The following is a 6,832-nucleotide window of genomic DNA, read 5'->3' on the forward strand; positions in this document are numbered from 1 at the left end:
ATGTGATATATGAGACAAAGAGTCGAGCAAATGAAAATATACTTTCTCAGTGATAAGCACAGATCGTTCAGTCTAAATTAAGAGGACGGACATAATCATCACCAACTTCTACGCCTCCCATCTCTTTGCACTTAATACTGTTATAAACTGGATGGTGCGCTGGTGGGATGAACTGAAGTAGATCTTGCAAATCCTTGAACATCTTTGAGTTCCCTGTAGTTCTGAATAAGCTGGCCGACCTCGCTTCATAATTGTGACTGTATCTGCTTCTCCATGTACAGAAAATTTCACATTGTGGTGCCAAAGACATAAAACCAAGACTCTGGACCAATGGAAGGCAGTCATTTGTTCGAAGGAGACTCTTTTCACACAGATTCCAACTTCTGGTTCAATTGATGTCCAAAGAGTGAAACGTGGCGGAGGTTCGATAACGATTTGGGCATCCATATCGTGGTATTCCGTGGGCCCATGGTTACTCTGCAAAGTCACATTACTGCCAAGGATTATGTTACCATTTAGGCTGATCAGGCCCAACTCACGGTACAATGTTTGTTTCCAAAGGCGATGTTGTGTCGCAAGAAGGCAAGGTCTCTGTTAAGAGATCGCATCGTCCAGGACTGATTTCATGACCACGAGGGTGGTTTGTTGCAACCCGCTGGCCACCACAGCAGATCTTAGTATTATTGAGCCTTTGGGTCTGCTTTGGAGAGGAGGGTGCGTGGGCGCTATGCATCTCCATTATCGTTAATTACACTTGCCACTATTTTGGAGGAAGTATCGTATAAAATTACCGTGAATCCACACAGGACCTGCCTCTGTTCATTCCGAGACAGATAGAAGCTACACTACTGGCCATTAAAATTTCTACACCACCCACGAAGATGACGTGGTACAGACGCGAAATTTAACCGACAGGAAGGAGTTGCTGTGATGTGCAAATGATTAGCTTTTCAGAGCATTCACACAAGGTTGGCGCCGGTGGCGACACCTACAACGTGCTGACATGGGGAAAGTTTCCAAAAGATTTCTCACACGCAAACAGCAGCAGACCGGCGTTGCCTGGTGAAACGCTGTTGCGATGCATCGTATAAGGAGGAGAATGCGTACCATCACGTTTCCGACTTTGATAAAGGTCGGATTGTAGCCTATCCCGATTGCGGTTTATCGTATCGCGACATTGCTGCTCGCGTTGGTCGAGATCCAGTGACTTAGCAGGATATGGAATCGGTGGGTTCAGGACGGTAATACCGAACGTCGTGCTGGTTCCCAACGGCCTCGTATCACTAGCAGTCGAGATGACAGGCATCTTATCCGCATGGCTGTAATGAATCGTGCAGTCACGTCTCGATCCTTGTGTCAACTGATGGAGACGTTTGCAATACAACTACCATCTGCACGAACAGTTCGACGGCGTTTGCAGCAGCATGGGCTATCAGCTCGGAGACCATGGCTGCGGTTACCCTTGACGCTGCATCACAGACAGGAGCGCCTGCGATGGTGCACTCAACGACGAACCTGGGCACACGAATGGCAAAACGTCGTTTTCTAGGATAAATCCAGGTTCTATTTAGAGCATCATGATGGTCGCATCTGTGTTTGGCGACATGGCGGTTAACGCACGTTGGAAGCGTGTATTGGTCATCGCCATACTGGCGTATCACCCGGCGTGATGGTATGGGGTGCCATTGGTTACACGTCTCGCCCACCTCTTGTTCACATTGACGGAACTTTCAACAGTGGAATTTATATTTCAGATGCGTTACCACCCGTGGCTCTACCCTTCATTTGATCCCTGCGAAACCCTACATTTCAGCGGGATAATGTACGACCTCATGTTGCAGGTCCTGTACGGGCCTTTCTGTATACAGAAAATGTTCGACTGCTGCCCTGGTCAGCACATTCTCCAGATCTCTCACCAACTGATAACGTCTGGTCAATGGTGGCCGAGCAACTAGCTCGTCACAATACGCCAGTTACTGCTCTAGATGAACAGTGGTATCATGTTCAAGCTGCATAGGCAGCTGTACCTGTACACGCCAAAGCTCTGTTTGAGTCAATGCCCAGGCGTATTAAGGCCGTTATTACGGCCAGAGTTGGTTGTTCTGGGTACTGATTTCTCAGGATCTATTCACCCAAATTGCGTCAAAATGTTCACATCTCAGTTCTAGTATAATGTATTTGTCCAATGAATACGCGTTTATCATCTGCATTTCTTCTTGGTGTAGCATTTTTAATGGCCAGTAGGGTATTATGAATACTAACGAGTTTGCTACATCGTAATAGGAAAGTTAGGGTGTTACGTTTATGGTGTTCCCATATTTCAGTCCAACCCCTGTAAGTCATAGCTGAAGCCTGTATTGGGTGGTTAGACCAGTAGCACTACCAAATTGCGGGGATTTTGTCGCCACGTTTCACACGACGTTTCCTACACGATTGAGACCGGGTGATTTAGCGGTCAATCGAGGTGCGATAGGCACCACATTCAACCAAATTACTTTCTTCTAGTTCCGTTGTCCAAGTTTTACTGGTTAGGCACCATGTATTCATGTTAGGGGCATTTGCAATTCTGATGTGTGGTTTTCGAATGCAGTTCGCCCTTCAATTACCTGCTTAATCCTTTTGTTTTGGTGATGATAGGGTTCGCAAGTTCGACATTCAATTCTGCAGTGACTTTTGCAACCGTCGTCTTCTTATTTTTTTGTCACAATCATCTTCAACGGCGGTCCTCTACGATCGCTCAACACACGATTTTGTCGTTGTTATTTCTAATCGGATAATGTTTTCCGCTCTCTCTCTGTATTCGGTATAATTCTTCGATACGGTGCTCCTTGAAACATCGAACACGTGGGCTACCTTAGTTACGGAAGCAGTCACCATACGACCACTAACAGTTTGCCCAGTGTCGAATTCGCTTATCTCCGATATAATGCAAACACAACTACACGGACCCGGCCGAAGTGGCCATGCGGTTCTCGGCGCTGCAGTCTGGAACCGCGAGACCGCTGCGGGCGCAGGTTCGAATCCTGCCTCGGGCATGGATGTGTGTGATGTCCTTAGGTTAGTTAGGTTTAACTAGTTCTAAGTTCTAGGGGACTAATGACCTGAGAAGTTGAGTCCCATAGTGCTCAGAGCCATTTGAACCACAACTACACGGAACACTATTCAGACTGCAACTGACATTTGCCGCGTATTGAGGACTTTGCACAGGTGCCGATCGCGGTCAAATACAAAAGCGCAACCAGAGCACCCGGCAGGCTTGTCTAGAGACTGCCTATATGTTCGAGCAGGCAATTCAAGCGGTCTTTTTTTGTCCATCCTCTGTATGTAACCATCCACATTTTACGATGGATGGTTGCACTTTTCATTTTCAGCAAGGGAATCGCTGTGACCACTTCAAGGTGCAGTTTGCGTGTGTAGCGGCCAGTCCACAGCTATGAAATAGAAATGTTCGATACAGTGCCTCTTGAAACATCAGACACCTCGGCAACCTTAGTGTATTGAGAATGTCTATATGTGAGGTCCGAGAGGGGCACGGTTAAATGGGAGGTGTCCCACAGATTAGTGCTGGGGCTACTCCTGTCCCACAATTATATAAATGATATGACTTGTACTCTTAACAGATATTTCTGTTTGCTTGGTAGTAATGGATGTTGTATGTAACTCTGGCACTGTTTCAAATACAGCAGTTCAAGACATAAGTTCATGCCTTGTAGAATATAAATTAACCCTAAATCACAGTAAGACTCAGTTCTTACAGTTTCTAACTGACAATTCAATGAAATTTTAATTTTAATAATTAACAGCCTCAGTTGCACTGTTTGCCTAGAATTTACCTACGTTTCAGTAGGCATAACCCAACCTTCTTCAGAAAACTGTAACTACCGTCTTTTCATAGTGGACATCTTCAAGCTAAAACTACAAATCCATAAATTATCGTCAGACTATAAAACTTACCTGGAACTGCCTCGGCCCCACTTCGCGACCGCGATGCGGCAACCACGAGTGTGGTACTGTAACTGAGACTGTTAATTATTAAAATTAAAATTAATATTTACGCAGTTGCTGACAGGGCCTCGAAATGTTGAAGATATGTGAATTCAATGAAATCTGACGTTCTAATTACACAAAATGAGCCTATGATTAGTCAGACTGAACATTTCAAATTTCAAGGAGTTCAGCAAGATAATAAACTATCGTGGAAAGCCCATGTTCAGGATCTTCTTCAAAGACTTAATGCTGCAAGTTTTTCTATTAAAACTGTTTCTGAACTTCAACAGTAAAAGTAGTCTACTTTGCTTATATCCATTCGCTTATTACGTATGGTATATTTTGAGGCAGCTCTTCCTATTATCAAAGAGTATTTTTGGCTCATAAAAGGGTTGTAAGTGGTGTAAGTTCGGGAACATCTTGTCGACCCTGTTCGTTAGTCTCAGTATACTGACATTGGCCTCTCATTATACATTGGGGCCCAAAATTAAAGCAACAAACGGAAATTTTGCAAGTTTGTGTTTATTTTGCTACAAAACAGTGTAATCAGGTGACAGTAGATCAGAAACAATATAGAGAATACAGAACGTAAATAAGTGTAATATTCATAATTGTAGAGAAAAATGTTCTTTGGTTTTTACAACTTAACGGATATACACACACATTGCGACAACTGGTTAATGCACTCATAATGGCGTGTCCTCAATTCTGGCAGCAATGCAGGTCTGACAAACGATGAGGCTTGCTGTAAATGATACCGTCAATTTCATGTTGAGACAATATCGCCCATTCTTCCTGCAGCGCTGCTCGCAAGTCTTGTAGAGTGGTTGTTGGATGCTGACGTGATGCAACCCGTGTCCCTAGTGCATCCAAGACGGGGTTCTATGGGATTCAAATTGTGACAGCGAACAGGCCATGCCATGCGTGCAGTATCTTCCGTTTTCAAGGAAACATTAACGACCCGTGCTCTATGAGGTCGAGCATTATCGTCCAGCAATACGGAGTCTGAGCCCACAGCACCAAGCAAACATCTCACATGAGGTCGCAAGATCTCGTCACGGCACCTGACAGCAGTTAAACTTCGTCGATTTAACTATACAATTTCATGAAGAAGTGTACAAGTGGCCAACACAATCCCTGCCCATATCGTTAGGGATCGTCCTCGATATCAGTCTCTTTCCACAATGACTGGATCCCGAAATCGTGTTCCACTTATCCTCTAGATGCGAATTCGTCGAGAATCACTCTCCAGACCAAAGCGGGACTCATATGTGAAAAGAACATTGGCCCACTGTTCTACCGTACAGGTGGCATGGTGACGGGTCGACTCTAGACCTTCCCTTCTGTGAAGATACGCCAGAAGTAAACAGACAGTAAGTCTCCAACAATAAAGGCCACTCTATTGAAGCCTTCTGTACGCCTTTTGTACGTCCAGTGGATGTTGCGAAGTCAGATGCTAGTTGCCGTGCAGTACTACGGTGGTACCGTTGTGGCCCAGCCAAGTAACGGTTCTCTCCTTCTGATGTCAAACATGATCGGCCCCGCCCTGGCCTTCAGGATACAGTTTCAATCTTTATAAACTGTCGCCACATCCGAAAAATAACAGAAGTGTTCACATCTAGCCATCGAGCCACATGAGTTTGCGACTGTCCTGCTTCCATTCTTTCCATGGCCCTCAACCGCAGAAAACCTGGTAGGTGTCTTCTTTGTGCCACACTGAACCGTCTGTGGCTGTGTACTTAGCGATTGTGGATGTGTGACTGCCTGGAAAACACTATCCCATTTGATAAGTGCCCTGACGTCATCGTTGGGATGGTTTTCAGTTGACCAGAATGCCATCTTCCGTGCAGGACACGATCGTACGGACATCTGTTGATAGTTTGTATGATTATGTCGTGAATTAGACACAGGACGGGGGAAATAGTGGTTTGTTGCTTTAATTTTGGACACCAGTGTATATATTCTTTAATGTCCTCCCTTGTTAACAATACCAACTTACTCCCAGGAATTAGCAGCTTTCACTAAGTTAATACTAGGCAGAAATCCAATCTGTATTTGGATCGTACCTCCTCCACTCTTGTGCAGAAGGACTTGCAGTATAGTGCTGCATCAATTTTCAGTAAACTACTACAAAAATTCTAAACTTTTAGCAGTAATCCACGCGCTTTCAAATCTAAACTAAACAGTTTCCTCATGGGACACTTCTTTTCTGTCGAGGAGTTCCTTGACAAAAGCTAATTTCTATGTTACATTCTTGTCTGCGTTTATGTAAACTTATAGCGTGTCGTCGTTTTAGGATTTATAAACATTATAATTTGTATTTACTACTTTTCTGTTGTAATTTCATGTACTGACACGTTCCATGACCATAGAGGTTTGCTCCTCAATTTGGTCCTACGGAACTAAACATGTAAAATAAAAAATAAAGCAAAAGTTAGGCAGAACGGCGCAGCGATCTTTCTGCTCTGACCCAGAGTACGTTCTGGCATACAGTGAATATGCTGTTTCCCTTACACTATGCAAACGCAAGCTATTTTACGACATACTCTCGTGCGTATTGTGAGAGTCGGGTGTAGAGCGAGATCAGTGGCGTGGGTGTGCTCGCCAGCTGCGGGGTGGGTGCCTGGGCTGGCAGTAGGAATAACCCGATGCCGGAAGTGGAGGGGCGGCCTGCCTGATGAGTCAAGATCAAGGACGCTGTGACTCACCGCACCCCACAGATGCTCCACTCGCAGCATCTATCGAGCAGAATATCGCCAGTATACGCTCATTTACTTGCAGTGCTACATCACAGAATTTACGCCGCATTTTTGGGCGTCGCGTTTTGAAAGCTTTCAGGTCATCA

This window comes from Schistocerca gregaria, chromosome X (genome assembly GCF_023897955.1).
Source record: "Schistocerca gregaria isolate iqSchGreg1 chromosome X, iqSchGreg1.2, whole genome shotgun sequence".
Classification (NCBI taxonomy): domain Eukaryota; kingdom Metazoa; phylum Arthropoda; class Insecta; order Orthoptera; family Acrididae; genus Schistocerca; species Schistocerca gregaria.